Here is a 25987-nt window from a genome sequence, read left to right as displayed (position 1 = left end):
TAATGTTGATATTTGTGCATAGTAATGTGAAATCGTGTAAAAACAGGTAAATCATGTAAAAGCAGGTAACATAGTTTGTAATGCAGAAAAATTTACCTTTACTCATCATGGTTGTTGATGAAGTCCAGATTTACATCATCATGCTGCTCATTGCTCTCTCGTCCATCCCACATTAAATTGTTGTAGAAGGTCTTGGCTTCAGTACTGATGAGAAACCTGGTTACTGCAGGTCATTGTACTTCACTCGAGAGATTGGGATTGGAGCCTCGTATAAAACTTTCAATTCTTGGATTGGTAAGCCATTCACCTGCTGATGGTCCTTATTCCCTTTTTTCTTGTTTTCTTTAACGCTAACCTCATGGCTGTAGTAACTACCAGAGGAATTTGTATGGCGATGAACTAACCTTGGTGTCGAAATGTCTGCATAAAGGCATCTGATTGGCCTTGTCGGTAGAGGGCACTTGGTGTGGTACATAGGTTTTAAAAACTTAGTCCATGTCTGTTGCTTGTCTGTTGCTAAGCTGCGCCTCCCCACCACATTCTTAGGACCCTGATCGTTCTTCCATCTGCACTGTGACTCAAACCATTCTTCCCGCTCATGCCATATCTTTCTCCCTCTATTACAGCGGACCAAGAGCATTTTTGCTAATGGTGAGTCTTGTGGTTCAAAGGGACGGTACTGAGCTACGTACCAGCATCAAAAACTCAAAAACAGTAAGTTGTGGACTGAAAGCGTTTTTCCCGCTGACCCTTCAATTACTCTCAACCGAGAAAAGGATACCACTTACATTAATTGGATCCCATTGTTAGATGTTGACCAGATCAGTCAGCCCTGAAAGGATGACGCAGAGAAACGAGCCGAGAATAAATATTCAGATCTAGCTACTTTAGCCAATGAAAAACCCATACAAATTATCAGAGAACACATGTACACCCTTCAGAAATATTGTGGGAAACCTTATGAAACAGAGAAACTCCATGAAGCCTTGAATTGCTTTTTGTAGTATTTTAATATACTTACTGTTTTGTGTACTTTTGTCAGGTTTAGGAAGCCTATCATTATAGGAAATACAAATAAATTAAACAAATGTATATTGTGTATGTAAAATTAAGTCTTATTGATCTTACAATTTTCAAACTTACTATGGTTTATAAGCAGTGAATTTTCATGTAAATATAAGAAATGAGTGTACTCTTCTTAATTGTACAGTGGACACATTTTCAGATAATATTAAGAAAAAAGTTTTTTTAAAGTATGAAAAAATATAAAAGTTGACCTCTAATACATGCATACATACATACATCTCCATTATAGGGTTGCACAGCTGTGAGCTTGCATTCAGGAAATAGTGGGTTCAAATCCCACTTTCAGCAACCCTGAAGATAGTTTTCCATAGTTTCCCATTTTCACACCAGACAAATGCTGGGGCTGTATTTTAATTAAGGCCATGGCACTACTTTCGCAATCCTAGCCCTTTCCCATCCTTGTGCCACCGAAAACCTATGTGTTAGTGTGACGTTAAACAGATACTATTAAAAAAAAAAATCATTATAGACTGTCATACCTTTCAGTGTTGAGTCTGAAAGCCTTTGTGAATTTACTAAATGCTGCCACGATCCTCCTTTTAGTTCTGTATCTCTTATGTTTAAATCATTAACTGAACCTAACTATCGTTGTCTTTGTCTCCCTCTACTTCTCTTACCCTCCATCACCAAGTCGATTGTCCAACTCCATGGCTAAATGGTTAGCGTGCCGGCCTTTGGTCACACGGGCCCGGGTTCGATTTCCAGCAGGGTCAGGAATTTTAACCATCATTGGTTAATTCACTGGCACGAGGGCTGGGTGTATGTATAGTCTTCATCATCATTTCATCCTCATCACGACGCGCAGGTCGCCTACTGGCATCAAATTGAAAGACCTGCACCTGGTGAGCCGAACTTGTGCTCAGACACTCCCGGCACTAAAAGCCATACGCCATTTCATTTTATTACCAAGTCCATTATTCTCCTAGGTTACCTATTCACCTCACATGACCTGACCACTGAAGCCAGTTTATGCATACAGCTTCATCAATCACCTTTATCTCTTCATTCTGAGTACCCTTCTACCATTGTTCCCACCTGTTTGAACCCGCTATTATTCTCACTGTTTTCATGTCTGTTACTTTTAACTTATGAATAAGATATCCTGAGTCCACCAAGCTTTCCCTCCCATAAAGCAAAGTTGGTCTGAAAACAGACCAGTTTCAAGATAGTTTTGTCCAGGAGCTGACTTCCTCCTTACACAATACTGTTGATCGCAACTGTGAACACACTGCATTAGCTTTACTGCACCTTGATTCAGTCTCACACTACTATCATCCTGGGACAATACACATATTAAATACATGAAATTACCTGCCTGTTCCAGCTTTGTATTCCCAACCTGACATTTTATTGTCCTTAGTCTTAGAAAGGCTAATTTTCACATTATATTCATTGCACCTATTTTCAAAATATTAGACTGCAGGCCTTCAACATGGTCTGTCCTTAAGACCAAGTCATCAGCATAGCCCAAACTACTTACTATATTTCCCAAATCCATTCCTGCCACTTTATACCTTTCAGGAGATGATCCATGTAAACTATGAAAAACAAAGATGAAAGATTACAGCCTTGTATAACCCCAAGTACCCTGAATCAATAACTAATTTTATCACCAATTCTCACTGCAACCGAACTGTCAATATAAATGCCTTTGATTGCTTTTAATAATATACACATAATATATTCAGACCAGCTAACACCTTTTCCCTTGGTACTCTGCCGTATGCCTTCTCTAGATCTATGAAATATAAACATAACTGTAGCACTTTTCATTTACCTGACACATACTGAAAATCTGATCCTGACAGCTCCTCTGAGGCCTGATATCATACTGGTTTTCATCCAGCTTACTCCTAACCACCAATCGCTAACTCCCTTCAAAAATGACAGTGAACACCTTGCCTGATATACTGCCCAATGAAATACCTTGATAGTTGTTGCAATCCTTCCTGTTCCCTTACTTACAGATAGGTGCAATTACTGCTTTTGTACAATCAAAAGGTACGTTACTAACATTCCATGCTCTATGAAGCCACAATATTTTACCTAATTTCATCTGTTCCAACTGCTTTGAGAGTGGAGTTTATTTACCATCCTTTCCACTTCCTCAAGTGTAATTTCACCAACATCATTGTCCTCCTCCCCATGAGCTGGGTTGTTAGCAAGTCACCAGAAGGATTTTCTTTTATGTTGAGAAGGTTTTCAAAATATTCCTTCCTCCTGTCCACTGACTTCATAGGATCTACTATGAGTTCACCTGATTTGCTGAAAAAACTGTTCATTTCCTTTTTGCCTCCCTTTCTAAGATTCTATGTTACTGTCCAGAAAGATCTCTCTGCCACTTGAGGTCAAGCCTTTCCAGTTTCTCACTGAAATCTTCCCACGATTTATTTTTGATCTAACATTACTTGTTTCACTCTGTTTCTTTCACTTACATACAATTCCCTGTCTGCATCGGTCCTTGTTTGGAGCCATTTCAGATATGCCCTCAAACTACTCTCACTTTATTATTCCAGGAAGATGTTTGCTTCTTCCCATCTTGACACATAGTTCTTCCTACGCATAACTTGCAAAGGAAACTGCAGCCCACTATCATCTGGAGACAAAGAAGCATTAAGCTTCTTAGAATCAAAATAACAATTGTATAGAAAGATTGTAAATAATGTGTCACATTTGTTAATCAAAGTATGTGTATGTTTTTATTTATAGATATTAATGTTTACTGCACTATTACCAAATACAGTAGAGACAATACGCGACACTCTGCGAGATATCGAGGGACAGCGATAAGAGCACTGTCTAGCAGAGTGACCTGGAGTTACTGATTCTGTCATAAGAGCAGGTGTATTTGTGTGTGAAGTTTTTGCCATCATTCATGCGTTTGCATTAAGTTGACATAAGTAAATAGTGGCGTGTGTCATTCCTTTATATCTTCTGTCAATATGAGTGGAAATATATGTGCTGCGTTTGGCTGCAATAACTATGAAGTGCAGGATTCGTGTTCTTTCTTCCGTTTCCCTCGTGACATATACTGTGTTTGCATATATATTCTTCCAGTTACAAAGAAATTTTTATAGTACTTCCTAAACTTCTGACCTGCGCGACCCATATTTTAACTGGCTTAAAATATAATAAGCTTATTTTATTGTATTAGTGCAGCATTTAACCTTCAATGCCGATGTGTTGAAAATGCATATGTGTGTGGCTGGTTGTGTTCCAAGTTACTGCATTTGGAATGCCGTAATTCATTTTCAAGCACTGAAGAAAATATGGGTGATTTAAGAAATGTACATATTTTGTTGAAACAATATGATGATGCAAATTTGCTTTACCCTAATGTAATGGCAAATATTGCTTACAGGGAAATTTTGAATGTTTTTGCAGCTAAATTTATAGATTTTCTTTCTGTTACTAGGCTTCAAGTTAAAAGGAAAATTGTCCAGCTCTTAAATGTAAATTCATTGAATCACGTGTGTAAGGAATGTGCCAATATTTTTATTGACAAGTGTCCTAATGTGATGCTACAATGCTTTTAAATGAGAACAAAGACAAATCTAGCTGTGAAAGTTCAGGCAGGTATGCTAAAGCTAAAAAAGTGATGCATAAATGAAAGATCAAGCCCTTTCACAGCCGTCCATTTCACATCTTGATTATATATCTAATTTCAGTCTTTAAATAATAACCTGTTAAATAATTCTTCATTCATTTATCCAGAATTGCTTTAGCAACTTTGAAGTTAATATTTTAGTAATAGTTTCTTTCTAGTCGTAATTTATTTATCCATTTCTGTATATAGATTTCCATTGATATTTGAATTTAGTGTGAATTTCCAGGTCACGCCACTTGCGAATTGTCTCCCATTTTAACAATGCTAAATCCAGAAGTGTCGCGTATTGTCTCTACTGTGTTTGTCATTACTGTTATGAATGGTTAAAATTTATTCTTGTTAATTAGAAAGTTATTGGGAAAAAATCTTAAATTTTTGACATGGTGTATTTATAGAATATCTCTGTGGCTGCTATATCCTGATTTGCTAGGAATGTGCAAAATGTGCATTGTAAAATGAACAGGATAGGAACCATGAAATGTGAAGTTCTAGGGAATATAAATAACTACTGAACCATAAATCTTTTGATGGAAATTAATGGTTGATTTTTGATAGATATTGATAGCTGATGTAGTTGTAGTGCATGTTAAGGTATTGGAATATAGTAGATAGAAGTATGTAATACCTATATAAAGTTATTTTACTCTTGGAAATGTATCATTATGCTAATACTTTTTAAGCAGAAAGTAATATTTAGTTTCTAGGGCATAATTTTCTTAAGTTGTAGTTTCAGAAACTAGTCTTTAATATCCTTTTACCTCCTAGAGTTGGCAAAGGGACTGATTTCTATGACCTAAAAATTATCCAATAAAACACAAACTATTATTGTTTTAAGAGGAAGTAAAGTACAGCTGTCAGACTATACTGACATATCATTTGTCACATATTATGCATCAATACCACACACAGGTTTAAAATTGTGATTTAATGCATGGAATTCTCCTCACTTGACATGATAATTTTAGAAGATGAGATACAATAAGTTACTTCTTAAGGATTTACAATGGTTGTACTGCATTTTTCAAAACAAGAACAAACCTGTGGAAGAGGGAGAAAAATATTTGTTCACTAAAAATTATATATTGTTTTAGCGAGCGAAAAAAAAAATTCATACCTGATCTAGTCATCTGTATCGTTGCGGTTAATGACCATATGCATCTTCATGTTGATGAATGAAAATACCCACCTACTGTCGCTGAGAAAGGTTTTGTAGCTAGAGAAGCTTCTGTCAGCATTGCATGATGTGATAGGAGCATACTTAAATAAAACTGAATTGCTTGGAGAAAATTCTAGCTCGAAGTCTGCAGATGGTTAGTTTCTTGACAGAATGTCACTTATTCCAGTGGTATCCACGAGATCTGTCCTAAAACTTGGCTCATATCATAGATCCAAAGAGAGGGCTTGACTGAATGCAGTGACGGGTTAATTAAATGTAATATGTTATTCTGTAAAGTATTTTAATATTTGAGTAAATTCTTCCAAGAATTACACAAAGTTTTCAGCCTATACAATACCTGCTCCTGGTCTGTGTGCACTTCCTGTTGTAAGCTGCGTGTTCTTCATACTCGTTTTACAGGTTCATTCAACGTATCCATAATGAATTAATAGTGGCGCTCATGATTCCTGCTGTCTTCTAGCCCGTAAATAGACATTTCGTTATATTACACTGGTTTAGGGAGAGTAACCGATGTATTTCAGAATTGTAGTGGCAGAATGCATAAAACTAAATCGCATGGGGCTGGTAACAACCATGTATAAGAAGAAGACTGGAGAAAAACAATCCAAAATAAACTATGTAAACTAAACATACATCTACATACATTATCATTATAGACTGTTATGCCTTTCAGCGTTCAGTCTGCAAGCCTCTGAGAATGTAAACTAAAGGATCAACAAAATTGTAGTTTTGAGGACATAACCAGAACACAAATTTTGTGAATTGGTTGTCAACATCTCATATACACCATTAACCCAGAATGAAACTAAACTCCCAGAATTAGGCCACCAAGCCCAATTTCAAACAAAAACTTGATAAACCCACTTTTAAACAATTAATAATAGAAACTGAAATGGCAGTTTTGGAAATACCTTGGTTCAAAAAAAGAAACTGCAAGACACCCAGTTACAAATGCAATTTAAAAAAAAAAAATCCAGCTAAAGAAAATAATGAATACAAAATGCAACTAGATTCAGTAGCTAAACTAAAATCTAAAATTATAGATAATTTAATTGTAACTAAAGCTGGCAAATGTACAACTTGAAAAAAAATTAATTAATGGTAACAAATTATATATAAGAGATAAAATAAGGACCCAGGACCTGAGCACTAAAATAAAAAGTAATTTTAATAACACACAATTCATAATTAGCTTTGAGTGTGTTGGTGGTTAAGTGTAGCTCCACGAAAACTACAATATTTCAGTGCGTTTTAGGGAAATATGACATGTGAAAGTGCAGTGTAGAGCGTATTACAAGTGCAAGCTCAAGTGTAGTGAGTAAAATAAAAAATTGTATGGTGTATTACCATAAATTGCGTGTCTCATAGCAAACACATGGTGAGAAGGCCAGCGCCATTTTAACGCAGTGCACCAAAGAGTATAAATACAGTGTTTGAGGTTCCAAATAATTGGTGATAAAAGTGCAGGAAATAGTAAGAGTGTATATACGAAACATACCAAATTTTAGTTAACAAAGATTAGGAACTTTTGCTGAAGTGACTGTGAAGCAGAAGAATTATCCGCAGTGTAGTTAATACCAGTGATTCATCTGAATACGTGAAAGTAAAAGAAAGTGCCATACTTGCAAGGAGTACAAAATCTATGGAAAGCTGTCAACAGGGGACATAGAATAATTAGGGCCTTCTTGGAGATTATAGAGAAATTCAGCAGTAACTCAGGACGTCGACTAACAAGGAGTGTGCAGAAACTGGTGTGGCAGAGAGCATACAAGAGCAGCAGTGTGATATATGTAGGAAGGTAGTCAGAAACGAGGATCATGCCATAGAATGTGAGAAATGTGCCAGGTGGCAGCACCAGGAATGTACCGGCATGACGAGAGGAGAATATGACATCATCAAAAGGAAGAACTGCAGACTAACATGGCTCTGCAATGAATGCAAACCTGAAATAACAGTATCAAAGAACGTAAGGGATCAAATAATAGAGTTGATAGATAGAAAGCTAAACTCCATAATGGATACTTTATTGCAAACATTTCCTCAGATGATTAAAGAGATGTTGACAGAGGCGGTTAAAGAGCTAGGGAGAAACAAGCCGTTGGACATTAGGGAGATAAAAGAAGACAACGGGACATATCACCAACATACGACAAGAGAAGATACTGAAAACATAGATGTGAGTGTAAGCTCTCACTCAAATAAGATAACGAAAGTGACAACTGGAGTGAACATAACACCGGAAGCAAATATTGAGGCAGAAAAAGTAAGGCCAAATGCACGGAAAATTCAGTCGAACGAAGACACTCAAGAACAAGCTATTGATAACTCTTTGGTCTCAGAAGAGAGGACGAGTGAGGAAAAAACAAAGTGAATGGAAAGTTGCCACACATAGCCATGGAAATAAGATTGCTACCAACATTAGAGATAGTAAAGCAGAGAGAAATGACAAAGTGAGAGGCTCAAGAGAGGGGCAATACAGACTACAAGCAGCTGAGAAGAATGCATGGCTGTATATTGGCAGGCTTAACCCAGAAACCAAGAAGGAAGATTTGGAAGAATATTTGAAGGAAAACGGAATAGTAGGAAGACTAGACTCCACGAAAGTCAGCGATACGCCAACAAGTAGTGCTTTTAAAATAGGGATACCAATCAGTGAACTCGAGAAAGTGTATAGAGATAGCTTCTGGCCCTCTAATATAATCTGTCGGCCATTTTGTGGCCCGTGGAGATACAGAGGCCTCAGAGAGTAATGTAATACGGATTTTAACCTGGAATGTGGAAGGTCTAAGAGGAGTATTAAGCAGCTCGCCAAATGACATATTCAGGGAATTTGATATTTGTGTATTAACTGAGACTTTTGTAACTAGAGAACAGAATACTGTGGTACAAGGCTTTTACAAAATACTTGCTCCAGCCAAGAAACACACCGGAGGAAGACCATCAGGGGGTGTGTGTTGTCTAATCAAGCCAAATTTATCTCCGTTCCATGTGCTAATGACAGACGAGGACCTAGTGGTAGTAAGAACAAGAATAGGAGTCATCATCTGCGCATACTTTAGACCTGATTGCAGCTCAGTAGATATAATAGACAACATACAGAAAGCATTTGATAGTATTACTAACAATCTCAATGTAATTTTAGCAGGAGATTTTAACTGTCCCTTAGACAGGCCAAGCAGAAAAACAGATTTAGTTCTGGAATACTTAATTGAAGTAGGACTAACATTAGTGAATGACCGGAAAATGCAAACATACATCTGCCAAAACGGAGGAAGCACAATAGATCTAGTCCTACTAAAGGGCATAGAGGTGTAGTCCCTAACACTTCTCACATGTACTGATGGTGCACTAATAAGAAAGCACATTCCAGTGATCACAAACTTGTACTGCAGTCCAGCTAGAGAGAAGACCTAGTAATGAAACGAAACTAAAGAGATGTCTAAACTTATCTCTACTACAGGAAAACTCAGAACAATATCAAAATGTTTACAATACTTCAGGTACGCCAAAACAGTAAATAACATGGCACTAGAAAATAAAGATGAGGAGCCATATTGAAATGGTTATAAGGAATCAGGTAGCGGATAAAATTTACACCACATGGAAGCCATATTTCTACATCTTAATTCAAAGAATTTAATGCTATTGTTTCATTGTGCCCCATCCACCCCTTTTCTGTTTTGGTTTTGAGATTGTCTATTGTTATTCGTGGGCCGATGACCTTCGATGTTAGGCCCCTTAAAACAACAAGCAAGCATTGTTATTTGTAGTTCTTTAATATCCTTTAATTTTCGTGATCCATTTAATCTTGGTCTTGCTATTCCACAATCTTTCAATTATTATTATTATTATTATTCTGCTAATTCTAGTGTCAGGTATTCTGATAGGATGTTCAAAGAATGATATATGTTTCTTCCTAATCGTGCTCAATACTGGTTCATTTTCCTTTTAAACTGTTTTATTTGATGGTATTCTCCATTGTCCATTAACTTGACACTGTTTATTTTTGCATGTTCTAATTATTCTTCTCTCTGTCTTAAGTATTTTGTCTGTTTCAGCTGTATTAGTAGTTTTAAAAATGTTTTCACTACCATAAGTTACTTCTGGCTGTGTGACTGTTTTATAATGGTGTCTAGTTTCCTGAATATTATTAGACTAGAGCAAGGTTATCAGCAAATCCTAAACAGTTTATTCTTAAATTTTATTTGGAGCTTCTAATGTTTATGTTCTTTGGGTTGACCTTGTACCATTCCCGTATATAAATTCTAATGCTCAATTAAATAGTAATGGTGATAAACAGTCTCCTTGTCTTAAAGCTGTTTTAATCAAAAATAGTTCAGAAACCTCTCTTCTAAACTTTACTTTTGATATAGTATTAGTTAAAGTAAGTTCTATCAGTTTAATTAATTTATATGATGGAGTAGTCCAAAATTCCATAAAATTTTTAACATTTAATGTCTATGTATAAAATCATATGCCTTCTTAAAGTCAACAAATGTTATTACTATAGGCTTATTTTGTTTTCTGTAGTATGCCATTATTAATTTTAGAGTGATGATCTGTTCAGCACAATTTCTCCAGGGTCTAAGGCCTCCTTGGTATTCTCCTAATTCTTTTTCTAGTTGATCCTTCCATATAAGATCTTGGAAAAAATCTTGTATGTGCAGTCCAGGATAGACAATCATCTATAATTATCCAGATTATCTTCTTTTTTATGAAGAGGGTATATTAAGGTTGTTGTCCAATGTTCTGGAAACTGTTCAGTGATCCAAATTTTTGTTAAAGCGATGTGTAAGGAAATCTGAACCGTATTGCTTGAATATTTTCACATCTCTACAAAAACCTGGTCTTCTCCGCATGCCTTATAATTTTTAAGTACTTTTGGTGCTTTTTCTAATTCTTGAAATGTTGGAGGGTCCATGTTATTAAATTTGGTTTTTATTGGAGTATTTGTATTAATTTGTAATAGTTCCTTAGGTTCTTCACAGTTCAAACGTTTACTGAATGTTTTTGCCATAATCTCAGCATTTTCACTACTGCTATGTGCCATTTTTCCATTTTCATCTTTCAACATTAATGTAGGAGGAGCATATTTCTGTAGTTGTCTTCCAAAAATTTTATAATAGTCTCTAGAATTGGTGTTATGATAATTAACTTCAATGGAGTTAATTATATCTTTATGAAATTCTTTCTTAATTTTTCTAATATTTTGCGAAAATTTCTTCCTGAAATTTTTTTGGTCGATAGCATTTTCTTCTGATTTATGGGCTTGGAACTTTAACCATGCCTGATGTCTCTCTTCATGAATTTTGTCACATTCTGTCATCCACCAGGCAGGTTTTTTACGAGGGTTCAATGGAGCTAAATTTTCAGCTTGTTTTCTGAGAACTGAGATCAATTCTTCAAGATCATCTGTCAGTTTTATTGTTTGCGTGACTTTCTTATATTTGTCATATTTTATTAACTGGTGTGGGTCATAATTCCTCTTTACTTGATTAGTTTTGATATTCTTCTTTAGTGGTGTGAATTAAATTTTGACAATGTAGCAATAGAACCAGTATTCCTCTTTATATTTTTACATTATAAATGTCCTTATGGAAAAATTTATCCATACAAATATGGTCTAGCTGTCATTCCCCTTTCCTCCAATCAGGTTGTTTCCAAGTTTTAAGCTTGTTTGATTTCCTTTTGAAATATGTTGATTTAGATATAAATTTATGCTCTTTGCAAATTTCGACAAGTCGTTGGCCATTCTTGCTTGTAAATTTATATGGACCCATTTTCCAGTTATCTCTCTATACTTTTTTGCCCTTCCTAATTGGGCATTAAGGTTCCCTAATAAAATTTCAACATTAATTTTATTTACTTTGTTTATTATGTTGTGCCCTACAGGACCCTATGGTTCCGGCCAGGTGAATGCCGGTCTCGAACCCAGAGTACAGTAGTGAAAGAACTCTCACAAACGTGAGCTTTTGCACATAGTCTTACCTGAACACATATCCACGCTCGGCCGCACAATCGCGCACTTCTCAGGGATAACAAGGGAGAACAAAGGACAATATTAAGATAAAACACTAGGATATGTGACTAATCAGGTAAGAATCAGCTAAAATAAAATGAAAAAAAAAATATCTAACAGAAAACATCGCTGCATTCAAAGTTTTACAATCAGGGATTTATTACATAAAAATATACTATTTACAAATATAAGAGCTTTCAAATATGACTGGGGTAAAGATTATGTTGAGCCGATGACAACCAGTTCACTGCCTTCACGAAACAGCTCTGCTGTAACAAGCATGTTACAATTGTGTAAGTAATGAAATCTAGAAAAATGGATATCTGCTGAAATACACATCTAACAGTAATTTCCATAAAATTTACTATGCCTCGTACCATCAAACCCCGGTGCAAACAAATATAAACACATAATGTACAGTGCCCTGACCCGGTCTCGAACCCTGGTCCCATGAAAAGTAAGGCGTAGAATATTCATATACAAACTATATAAAAAGGAACACAACCAACATGTCCAAGGGGTCAATATCAAACGGGCAAGTGTTAAATAAATGCAGAACAAACAGAACTAAAACTTCTCCCTGCATTCAAAACATCAAGGTCGTCTTCTCCCCCTTACACACTCGACAAGCTGCAGACAGCAATATAACCAAGTTTCAAGACTGTGACGTCAGGCACAATAACCCTCACCAGCCGTGCACTCGACAGACTGCAGTCCACACAATTTATGAGCCCAGCTGACTGACTGCGTGCTAAGAAACTTCGCCTTTCAAAGTACCTCACATAATCTGGCTGCTTGAAAGCACTCTTTTAAACACACATGGGCTATCCGCCCTCATCTCAATATCACCAGCAATATAACAAATCTTATTTCCGCCTCCCATGGGCTCAACCTTGATAATACAAAGGCACAATTCAGTAAGCTATAGTCACATGGCCATAATAAGGCATCTCAAATGCATCCAATACACTCTCAAACTGTGCTGGGGCTCTCTCATATTAATTCATACAGTCAGCTACATGCATAATGCCCACATCTCTCAAACATTCGGACTCGCTCGCCCTGTCAGTAAAGCTAGGTGAATTACGGGGTAAATCCTGGTCTCAACTATACCACCAATGTCTGCAGAGACATATGCCTAAACGCTACACAATAAATAGTGCATGCCTGTCAGACTAACCTACCATGACCAAGGGAGTTCGACCTGACCCATGAAGATAACACGTACACTAATATAATACTATCGAAATGAAATATAAACACATCAACAAGGAATCTACAAACTATCATCTACCCTAATGTACGGGGTTCGAGCTTGAGGCCTAGCTCTTTATTACCAAGAAATTTCCTACCTTAAACTAACCTGTTGGCTGACGGCCCCCTTGTTCCTATCTAAATTTAAATGACATGCTTGAAACAGAATTAGAAAGCTCTGACCTTATATGATTGATGACATGACGGAGCGGCCCTTCCTGTGGACCACTGAATTTACCACATCATGACAAACTGCGACGCTTGCAGCAGATACTGGTGAACAATTGGAGACATTCTATCTTGCGTGAGTCCTTCTTGCAGCTCCTTTGATGGTTGGAAGATGTCCCCTTCGAAGTCGCGCTGATCAGGTACGCCCAACGTTCCTGGATCGATTCCCGATGTCGTGCCGGCTTCAGCTCCCGTTGTGGCTTCCTCGCAATGATGATGTAGATGCTCATTCTGGCTTGATGCAGGGGTAACTGAAAATAAATTTCCTTATTACAGACTGTCCAGACTCGATGCCTGTTTCCACCAATATTGTGCCTCACACGTTACATTGACCAAGTCTTGTTCTGAATTTTAAACCTGGTACACTATAGTTTCTTCACCACTCTTAGTAACACTGTTATTCCATCCTTTCACTCGGACAACATGTCGTGCTATAAGAACTACCCTGAGCCCACATTTATTCTAGCATTACGTCAGTTACAACTTGACCTCACAGAAATATGAAGCTACTAGTTCATCAGTTTATTATAGGCAGTACCTCATCTCACCATAGCATATCAATACAGGTAATATCAAGAATTTAGCTGAATATGCAAGTTGATTACTTACTTAAGTAATAATAATAATAACTTAAATGTTTCCACCTTTTCAATACAATATATTCACAAATTTATACGGTACTAGTTTCGACCCATCTAGGGGTCATCATCAGCCGTATTGGAGCAAAGATCATTTGTGGCGAAATCCTAAGACAGTATTATTTTAAAGAATAACAAGCGAAATGAGATGTTATGATAATAGTTAATAATACAAGGAATATACATAATAAGAGGTTTTTAACAAAGAATCAAGTATAAATGGGGTGTTGTAAAAATTATAATCATGGAAATCAGTAAGTTCTTGTATTGAAATGAAATATGGCTTAGGAAGAGGGCTTAAGGTGGGGCTGAAGGGTGCGGGAGAAAGTGTAATTGTTTTGGAAAAGTACCTTTGATTAAATTTAGGATTGAGTTTAGGTTGGCTGCATTATTGTTTCTGAGGAAAGTGATATATTGTTCAATACGGACCAAAAACATGAAATTCATAACCATCAATGATTACTTACTTCCTCGCAGATTCAGTAGTACTAGTTGTATGTGCAGCTCGAAGATAAAATGTTGTTCGCGGTGCCGACTTGCAGCATGACGACTTCGTTCCAGCAGCCTTACGGTCAGAGAATGAGGCTGATGTGCCAGGCGGCCTTGCATTTATAATCAGGTTGGTGTAGCCATGCCGCTTGATCGCGTGCAGGATACGCGCGCCCGCGACTCTAAGTTTTCCCGCACAAAGCACGTCAAGTACCCTACTTAACGAATGCATTTATGATTGCAGCCCTAATGCATATCAAAATTAAGCATAAATTATGCAGGTTGCAATTCTTATATCAGATCCAATGCATCTCTTCCGTAACCAAAGATATTAATTTAATTCTTTCTTCCCTCCGAAGGTTAGTTTTGCCGGGATCCGGGAAGCGTCCCCAATCTTCATTAAGAGGCTTGGCTTGAGACATAACTCCCTTTAATGAGGTTCTGGAGATTTTCATAATGACGCTCTAGCTCTCTTCACACGAGAACGCTTCTTCTGGAATCTTTTATGAAATAAACTATAAGACAATGACTCCCTGGGTGGTCTTATGTAATCCCAATATCTAATACTAAAATCTATACTATTGGTCCATGAACAGAATGGTTCAATGTGTTCAAGGAGATCGCAAAATTTAATCACTTCTTTCTTTGTTCGTGTTAGAAAATTGTTTTCATTAGTAGGGACATGGGCATTTATTATAGTATAAATCTTATTTGTTGTTTTAAAGGTAAGAGTTGCAATTCTAGGTATTATTGCTTGAAAGTCAATTATAGATCTATTATTTTAAAATTCACAATAAATCCTGTTCCAAATTGGCGACATTGATTCTTAACTCCTCGGTCAGGTATCCCATTATAAATTCTACAACCTTTTGATTCAAAAGGTTCTTCCATCATATTTCTCATTTCTTGAAGGCCCACTGTTAAAAATTTTTGTTTATCTAAATCATCTGTAAAAGTCTTAAGTCTTCCAGTTTTACAGAGAGAATTAACATTGTGTGTTGCAATGTAGTTAATTTGTTGATGTTTAATCCTCTTAAGCTTAGTTGGTTGCAAATGTTCCAACTCATTGCTGTCTCTCAGTTGGCTACCCACCGAATCCGAAGTAGCCTTCTCCTGAAGCCTGATTGGACAAGACAGTGGAATTATTTTCCTAAAAGACTTTGCCATATTGACTATAAACGATAATGAACCTTAAGTGGAGCAAGCTCCGATTTACAGCTATGGTTGTTTGTCTGCTAGCAAGCCAGTAAGGACCTCCCCCCATCCGCCACCTGGGATGCGCTACGTCGGAGAATCACCCCTCCACCTGCTACGATACCGTAGTAGGCTCATGGACAAAATAGAAAATAATAACTCAATATTAAACTCAACAGAAGTAATTGATAAAAGAGAGTCAACAAAAATCAGTATTGAGAAAATCAAATTGATGTAACAAACATGTACGGTATTCTAATATCCCCCCTGAAGGAAACAAGCCGGGCTGAGTGGCTCAGACGGTTGAGGCGCTGGCCTTCTGATCCCAACTTGGCAGGTTCTATCCTGATTCAGTCTGGTGGTATTTGAAGGTGCTCAAATACGTCACCCTTGTGTCGATCGATTTACTGGCATGCAAAAGAACTTCTGTGGGAGTAAATTCCGGCACTTTGGCATCTCCGAAAACCGTAAAAGTAGTTAGCAGGATGTAAAGCCAATAGCACTATTATTAAAGGAAACAGTAGGACAAATAGAAGAATATTTGGAAAGAAAAAAAAAACACAGCACATTGAGCCAAATAGAAATCAATGAAAATATGCATTTATGAGATCTGTACTACAAAGCAATTATTTCAGGGAAGGAGAAAAAAGAAGAGCGATATGGATGTGGTAATTGGATGTTCGTAAATTGTATTGAATAATAGTGAATTTAAGTGAAGTTTCAGGTATTGTATAAGATCAGTTACATCAGAATCTATACAACAAGTGCTACAAGTGTTATCCTTGATCTAATTTATGTGCACGATCAGGATAATCACGTAAAAAATTTCCGCATACGAGTGAAAACAAGAAACCAGAATCTTGCATTCAAAGAAGTTATAGCTTAGATAGTACGAAAGTGATGGCCACATCAGGGTGCAGCGCTGAAGTGGTAACTTGCGGAACTTGCAACAAAAGAGTAAGAGAAGAAGATATATCTATACAGTGTGACGGGATTTGCGAAAGATGGCATTGCAAGAAGTGCACATTAATGACCTCAGGTGAATTTGAAATGTTGAAACGTAAAAACTGCAAATTACTTTGGATGTGTGAAAAGTGCAAGCATGAGATAATTAACAAGAAGCAAGTTGCAGAGGACAAAATTGAGAGCCTGGCTCAGAGACTGGACATGATTCCGAACAAATCGGAAATTAAAGGTGAAATAGCAGATGTTAAATCTTCTATTGATGCCCTAAGTAAGACATTACTAACGAAACTAGCACAAATATTTGAGGTACAAGTGAGACAATCTGAAACTCTAGCCGACCATCTCAAAAACACTGAAAGTGCGAGTTGGCCCTCACTGCCAAACAAGAGAAAATAGAAAGAAATACGAAATCCTGCAACTTCAAAACTAGATGAAAATTCTGCACACAGTCGGGATCAACTACAATACTGTAGTCAAGATGAAACACAACTCTCACAAAGCAGCATGGACCAACAAACCAAATCTCCTATTTCCCAAATACCAAGCACTATAATGCACGGGAAGCCACGATTACAGGTACTAGGTGATAACACGATAATTGAAGACCACTCTCATAATCATAAACGGGGTACTCAGGAAGAATGTAACAAGAATTCCCTTGACAACTGTAACGAAAATATGACAGAAAATACTAATATGGCGGTAAAAACAAATGATGATGCCAATCAGGGCAATACTGGACCATAGATTACCCATCAAAGAAGAAGACCAACAACATTACGGAATAGAAATGGGCATGCAAAATGGGACACAATAATCGGAACTAAACCAAATATAGGGCAGCTACAGGCAGCTCCCAAGAAAGCGTGGATGTATATGGGGAGGCTCCACAAAGAAACAGAGTCGGAATCTATTATAAACTTCCTCTGAACAAATGGTATCCTTGGAGATATCGAATGCGAGTCATTACAAACAAAAGGATCAAACAAGGCATTCAAAATAGGAGTGGATTTGAGATACCTTGATACTTTTTTTTTTTTGCTAGGGGCTTTACGTCGCACCGACACAGATAGGTCTTATGGCGACGATGGGATAGGAAAGGCCTAGGAGTTGGAAGGAAGCGACCGTGGCCTTAATTAATGTACAGCCCCAGCATTTGCCTGGTGTGAAAATGGGAAACCACAGAAAACCATCTTCAGGGCTGCCGATTCGAACCTACTATCTCCCAGATGCAAGCTCACAGCCGCGCGCCTCTACGCGCACGGCCAGCTCGCCCGGTATACCTTGATTCATTACAGGACGAAAACTTCTGGCCTCAGGGAATCTTAGTTCGGCCTTTTTTATCTCTCAAGATGAAGAGCCGGTGTACAGTTGTAAGTCTAAAATAAGATCACACGACAAGACTAAGGGACTAAATTTGGACATTATTCTTTGGAATGTGGAAGGTTTAAAATCTCTTTGTTCTTCCCTTCCTGATAATTTTTGGCAACGGTTTGATATAGTCATACTTACTGGAATGTGGAAGGTTTAAAATCTCTTTGTTCTTCCCTTCCTGATAATTTTTGGCAACAGTTTGATATAGTCATACTTACTGAGACTTTTCTACTGGAACACACAAGTTTTCTACAGTTTTACAGCAGACATGTTCTAGCCACACCAAAGGAGCGAGGAAGGCCCGAAGGAGAAGTTAGTATATTGTATGGAGAAGGCATCGACACACCAAGGGAAGTCCATAAAGACGACATGCAATGGGACATATAGTTAAGGCAATAACAGCGGTAAAAGATGACAGAAATGTGATTCTGCGGGGGCGATATTAACTGTCATTTGGACAAACCTGATCATAAAACTAACATTATTCTTGATTACCTACAAGATGAAGGCTATAAACTAATAAATAAAGCAGAAGTAGTAACCTACATGGCTCCAAATGGTAAAAGTACTGTTGATCTTCTTTTTATCAAAGGACGTTGGCTAACAATTCTTGATCGAGAGGGTATGGCCTCACATCTGACAGCAGTTCTTAGGAAGCACATACCTGTCGCTATTAAAGTTGAGCTAGGAAATCAAAATCCAGTAACCAAGAAGAGTCCTAATCTATGCATTACAAGGAAAATGTGTATGCCTATCATAGAGGATGGAAAAGAAGACTTGAAAACAGTACCGCAGATGATAAATGAAGGAATGATTGACGCTGCTCTAGATAGTGTTCTGGACCTCATAAAGAAAGCACAAATCAAGAAGACTCCGAGGATCGCCAAGCCATGGTTCGACAAGGAGTGTTTCACGGCCAGACAAGATACTTTGGACCTTTTACACAAGGCACGGAGAACAGGTGGGGAATCCACATATGCTGAGTATGCAGTGAAAAGGAAAACATATAAGGATCTACTCAAACAAAAGAAGGCGCACTACCTAGAAAAAAAAAAAAGGGTAAATTGCAAGCTCAAGATGCTATGAAAGACCCTTACATTGCTCTCAAACAACGAGCTACGTGCCCTTCTCCCAAATTCCCAATAGCTACATGGGAGAAACATTTCTCAGAGATACTTAATCAGCAAAATCTTGACATAGCTCTCCCACTTCGAGAAAATCTACATTGTACAACAAGACCTATAGATCAGGAGGAAGTCAAAACTGCTATCCAGTCCATGAAAAATAAGAAGGCAGTTGGCCCAGATGGAATTTTCAATGAAAATCTGAAAGATACCTGTGACATTCTGCTTCATACATGGATCACTCTGTTCAACGCATGTTTGACAACAGGGAAAATACCCGAAGGTTAGAGACAGTCGCTTATCAAAATGCTCTTCAAAGGCAAAGGAGACAGGGATGACCCTGATTCGTATAGAGGTATTGCTCTCGAAAACAACATTTATAAGGCCTATGTCAAGATCCTAGAGAACAGACTAATTGCAGAAACAGGAACTATGATCCCCGAACTGCAATTTGGTTTCATGAAAGGAAGAGGGACATTACATGCAGTCAAGAATCTCTTGGACAATATACGTGAATCAGTGAGGTGGTCAAAGGGGAAATTTTATGTAATCTTTGTGGATTTTAAGAAGGCTTTTGACCTCTTAAACAGAGAAATACTCCTTAGAAAACTAGTGAATATGATTGGAGCAGACAACCCACTAACCATAGCTATAAATAACATACTTGCTTACAACAGGGTCATGATACAAGATGGCAAAGCATCCTCTGCAGCCATTATACAAAGCAACGGGGTACTGCAAGGGGACCCCCTTAGTCCAATACTATTTAACATAGCCTTAGCAGATATCACAAATATCATCCACAACACATCGGTTGTGATGTACCAGTATGCAGATGACATAGCAATAGGATCGAACAACAGAGGCAACCTACAAGCTGTAATGGATAAGCTCGATGAGTATGCCGACATGAATAGTCTCATAATCAACAGAAAGAAAACAGTCCAAATGGTTTTCCGGAAAGGAGGGAGAATAGCAGCATATGACAGGATAACAAGCAGTGAAACAGCCCTGGAAATTGTGAATTCATTCAAATACTTGGGGATTACGCTCCAGCCCTCTTGTACTTCTTTTAGAATTCATGTAAGAGAAAGGTCATTGGCAGCTATCAGAAATATGTATGATATGAAGGAACCCACTAAACTGTCTCTAAATACAGCCATGATGCTGTTCTATGCAAAGGTTCTACCTGCCCTGACATATGGTTTGGAGCTAATTTGGGAATATCTAACTCTATCTGACCTTAGAGTTATTGAGAATGTCAAGGCTAGATTCTTGAAAAGAATTTTAAGTATTTCCAAAATGCCACCATCAAGACTTGCTTATGAGCTAGCCAGAGAAACCTTCCTTATGGAAGACATAAGAATGAGACTACAATTACCCTCCACACGACAAGAACAGGAACTACGTCATATTAGACTAAGAAAACGAGCGTAAATTGACTTGGAATTCTACAGGACGGACGCAATGATTAATCAAAGCTGGACTGGGCCGAACAACGAACTGAGTGCTCTGAACAGACTGGCCATACATGGTTTCCATCACAAACTATGCGTACCACCTGGTTTTCATAACCCATCTGTGCAGTGCGTGTTATGTAACAAACGGTGTAATCAATACCATTTTAGTGAATGCAGTAAAAGAACAGTTTCCTTATTGGATTACTCTAAAATGTAATGCACATTTGTGCGCAATTTCTTCTTCTTATTAAAGCAATTATTTCACATTTAATGGGAAATATTAAATACAGAAAAGGGATCACTAATGGTAGGACTTTTATCATATTTTGTATTGATTGTTCCTTTTAACAATTTTGAAAAAACCATCATTAATATGTCTTCTTCTACTTCATTTCCAGTCTGTTGGGTTGGGTTGTGAATCAAGGACCTCCACAGTTTTCTATCTGTCCACCACTCCCTTCCTTCCTCTAGTATTTCTTGTACTTTTACTCCTCTCTTCTCTATACTCTCCTTCACCATAACCATCCACCTCTTTCTAGGCCTTCCCTGTTGTCTTCCTCCTATTATTTTCTCTGTAAGTACTCTTTTTGGAATTCTGTCCTCTTCCATTCTCATCATATGTCCATACCATTTCAGCTTACTGGTCTCTGTCTTGTCTTGCAGATTAGGAAATACAATTCTCTCTCCGATTTCTATGTTTCTGATTTTATCCCTTTGTGTCATCTCAATTATTCCTCTAAGGAATTTCATCTCGGCTGCTTGGATTCTGCTTTCATCACGTTTTGTTGTCCATGTGCTCGCTGTGTATGTCAAAACTGGTTGTAATACATTGAGTACAGAATTTTCTTGCATTTCTCTGGGACGTCCTTGTTCTACACTATACCTTTCACACATTGCTAAAACCCATTGGCTTCTTGGAGTCTCTTCGTTTATTCTTCCATCTTCTGCAAGTAGAAATATCAAAGGAAAATAATATTGTGGATCTGTTATGTCGACACTGTACTATTTTTAAACTGTGACCTTATTACACCTGAAATATTCCTGGTCTGTATACTTTTGCTTGACAATAATATTAAATTCACAATGGAAAAAGAAAATCATAAATTACATTTTCTGGATCTCACTGTGATAAAACATGGAAATAAAATAGAATTTTAGGTTTTTAGGAAGCCAACAGTCACTTACGACAATTAACAACTCTAATCACCCAACAACTCAAAAATGTGTATAACTTTCATTGTATTGAAAAAGATATGAAACTGACATTTAAAGGTAATTACAGGTTAGAGTTAAACTTTCGTGAGAATATCAAAATATTCCTAGCACAGCAAAAAGAACCGGATAAAATCTTTAATAAAATTGCTGCGGATAATGCAGGGACATTCTTTTATCTATGCAGAGCATTGTCACTCGCCCGGTCACCTGCGCTGCAAATTTGTCTCCCACCAAGCACTTTGCCGTTATGTAGCCAGCGATCGCCAAGCACTGAGTCATGGAGTGTTTTCGAAAAAGATTTCCTGTATTTTATGAAGGTACATACACACACTCACATAATGAAAATGGCATTGGAACACCACACTGAGCACTAAACATGTGAACACTTGACTAAACTGACCTTGTTGATAAACTTAACCCTAATAGGTATTTGATTTGATCCTGTATGGAAATGTCTAAAGCTGTTAAAAACTATTTTAAAAACTATTTAAAATAGTATGTGTTTAGTCCACCTTGTCAATTCACTTTTTATAATTGGAAAATAATTTAATAGTTTTAAAATGAACCTCACCGGGCGAGTTGGCCATGCGGTTAGGAGTGCGCAGCTGTGAGCTCGCATCTGGGAGATAATGGGTTCGAACCCCACTGTTGGCAGCCCTGAAGATGGTTTTTCGTGGTTTTCAGTTTTCATACCAGGCAAATGCTGGGGTTGTACCTTAATTAAGGCCATGGCCGCTTCCTTCCCATTCCTAGGTCTTTCCTGTCCCATCGCCGCCATAAGACCTATCTGTGTCGGTGCGACGTAAATCAAATAGCAAAAAAATATATATAAAAAACTGAAACATACTCTAATAAAGCTCTCAGCACACTGCAAAGGAGAGGAACTTGTAGTGCCGAGAAGCGCATTATGGCAAAGTGCTTGGCGGGAGACAAGTTCGCAGCGCTGGTGACCGGGTCAGTGACAAGCCCCTGCATAGATAAAAGAATGTCCCTGTATCTTATTTACAGCCTTGAGATGATGAAGTGTCACATGCAGCTCACGCACTAGCAGCACAGAGGTGCATCTCTCTTAGTATCTGAGCAACAGCTGAGACAATATGTCCAATCAGTCCTGTCGCAACAAGGTATGTTGTAATAGTAACAGAGTCTTTAGATGTGAACATATTATTTTAACTTTCTTCACTTGTATGTCTGTTCAGTTGGTTTTGCAGTAAAGTTGCACTCGGCAATATTTAAAAATCTTAACAACACACCAATAATTTTTTAAACATTTTTAATTAGGTCCACGTAAGACGGAATATAAGTTCTGAAAGCTGGTTTTGGACAAAACAAGTTTTTGTGCTGATATACACTACATTTTAATTCAGTAGGAATGTTTGTCAAAGATGTCCCAAGGTAAATGCATCTATTAACTGGGCAGTTCATTAGGAGAATTGTGTATAAGTTCTGTTTAGTTAGCTTTGAATTGTATACGCACCAAAGCTGCAACTTATATAAAAGAGATTTAGAAATCATGGTAATTTTTCCCTCTTCCTTGGACATAATTGTACTGAGTAACCGAGAGGGAAATTTGATGTCTAATTTTGCTTGATAATGTTGTGTTTCAAAAAATATTTCATATTATTGCATAATTACATCAAAGAAAGGACAATAAGTTCCACCTTTTCAATACTATATATTGTGTGAAAGTTTTACATTACAGTTAAAACATCACAACTTTTGTACATTCGGTACCGGTTTCGACAGATTCCCTGTCATCATCAGCCGAGAATAATTAAACAAAAGACAAGTATAGATCATGATTCTTATGGTGTGATTACAATGGTGGATTAAAAATATACATTATATGATTAAAATAGTATATATATATACACAAATAAAAGGTAAGTAAAATGGGAATGGTCATTATTCTATGAGGTGTACACCTTAATATTTCTAATTAAATGGTTAATTTGTTAAAAAAAAAATATTGTTCTTGTAATATATAATTAGGGCCTATAGTGAAATTTGATTGTAGGCTTAATTCTGTAATATTTTAACTTTTTGACCAGTCAATTCATTGAAGTTATGTAGCCATGTTTGACACATTAAAAAGGTAAACAAACATTTAGTCGAATGGTGTTCCACATAAAATGTACAATAAAATTCAATTGGAGCTTCAACTTGGACTTAAGAATGGAAGAATTATATTAATGTTCAATGCAAGCAGAAATAAATGAGTTAATTTTTCACTATGTATTGATGTTGATAGTTAGAATGTCCATTGAACAGTTCGATATGTCGATTTGTATTCTGGAATGGTTTACATTATTTTGAGAAATAGTAACTGAGGTTCTTGCTAAGGTGGTACTTGAAGATCTTGTGTTGTAAGTTGTGAATACATAAATGATTTGGAAAGATCCTGATCCAAGTCGGAACCTATAAGAAAGAAAATACTATTTAAAGTTATATGAAAATCGGAAGGAGTAAAATTTCGCGAAATATTAGCGAAATGAAGGACTCACCTCAGGTGCCAAGTTGGTAGTGGATGTATCGGAGTGGAATTAACAGGCTGAATGTAAAGAGACGGACCTCAGAAGGAAGCGAGGAGGGGCGGAGTTACTGAGCGAGGGGAAGAGGGAGCGCGGTGGAGGCGGGGCTATAATCGGGTGGGCGCGGACGGCGATAGGGGTAATATGTAAGCGTGTTATGGATTGTTTTGAAGATAGATCGATTTTTGGGGATTTTAAGATTGTTCAATATTTTGATAAACGTATCAAATAAAATCGTAGGTTTGTCGGATAAATCATTGAGATTAAAATTTGAATTATGGTACTGATCAAGTGAGATGTAAAATTGTTCAGTGAGATCAAGTAGAGGACCTTTATTTATTATTTCAATGATGTCTATATCGTGGTCTATGCCATAAAATTTGTGTTTATAGTCGTGTATATGTTGGCCTACTGCGGAGAATTTTCTGTATTTAATTGCATTTACGTGTTCTGTATATCTAATTTTGAACGATCTACCGGTCTGTCCGAGGTAGGTACTGAGGCAGTCGTTACAATGAAATCTATAGACACCTGACTTTTCAAAGGGGTTGGAAGGGTTGATTGAGTTAGAGTTGTGTAGAATGTCTAGGTTTCTATTATTAGTTCTGAAGGAAATGTTAATATTCTGCTTCTTAAATATATTTGTAATATTATGGATATTGCGGTTATAGGTAAAAGTTGAAAACGTTTTTGATTTAGTAGTTTGTTTAATTAGGTTCGATTTTGGGCGATGTCTGAATTTGCTGATTATATTTTCTATAAAATTCTTATTGTGCCATTATGAAATGCGATGTTGCGTATAGTGTTTAATTCTTTATTAAGGTCTGATTTTGACATAGGAATATTGAATGCTCGGTGTACTAGGCTATTGTAGGTAGCCCGTTTATGCTTAGGGGGATGAGTAGAGTCCTGTTGTATTGTCGTAGCAGTATGTGTGGGTTTTCCATAAACTTTATATTTAAAGGAAGATGGGAGTCTAGCCGAGAATAATTAAACAAAGACAAGTATAGATCATGATTCTTATGGTGTGATTACAATGGTGGATTAAAAATATACATTATATGATTAAAATAGTATATATATATATATATTCTTGAGAATCCCTTACATAATGTTGTTCAGTAAATATGTACCAGTTTTATTCATTTTTCATTATGCTGTTGAAAGATTCTCCTTCAAATCTCATTATTTGTTAACATATGGGTTTCAAAATTCATTCAGTTTCAAAAGAAAAGAACCTCTAACCAGCTATGTATTAAAAATTAATAATTTATTTAGCCCTGGAAAACAAAAACTTATAAAACAAATAATGTTAATAATGTGTCCCAAAATCTAAACTTTTAAACATTCGATAGTAATTACATGTTAAAAATTAAAGTCGACTTTCACACAGATAATAAGTGAAGTTAACTTCATTTAATGCATTCATTAATAATTCTTAGTTGATCAAACTCAAATATTTGTATACCTAGGGAAGATTTTACATTCAAATGATGTCCATATCTCCTAAAATAACTTAAATTTCAAAATTCAGAGACATATTGAGTGATAACTTTCTGTTTAAGTGTAACTTGCCAGTTCTAAAATAACTGTTTACTCAGTCTATCTGAAATTATATTTAAATG

The 25987-nt window shown here is 36.9% G+C and overlaps 1 protein-coding gene across 1 annotated transcript in view; it reads left to right on the top strand.

Annotated features, from left to right (window-relative positions):
• The window catches only part of LOC136873999 (phosducin-like protein), a 30839-nt gene extending 24669 nt beyond the window's left edge, over positions 1 to 6170 (top strand). Inside the window, exon 2 of the mRNA XM_067147446.2 lies at positions 627 to 6170. The gene's annotated coding sequence lies outside the window, so the exon portion shown is untranslated. The remainder of the gene's footprint in view (positions 1 to 626) is intronic.
• The last annotated feature ends 19817 nt before the right edge of the window (positions 6171 to 25987 follow it).

The sequence above is a fragment of the Anabrus simplex genome, chromosome 5 (assembly GCF_040414725.1).
Source record: "Anabrus simplex isolate iqAnaSimp1 chromosome 5, ASM4041472v1, whole genome shotgun sequence".
Lineage (NCBI taxonomy): Eukaryota > Metazoa > Arthropoda > Insecta > Orthoptera > Tettigoniidae > Anabrus > Anabrus simplex.
The sequence above is the reverse complement of the archived record's forward strand: the minus strand, read 5'-3'. Positions and strand labels throughout refer to the sequence as shown.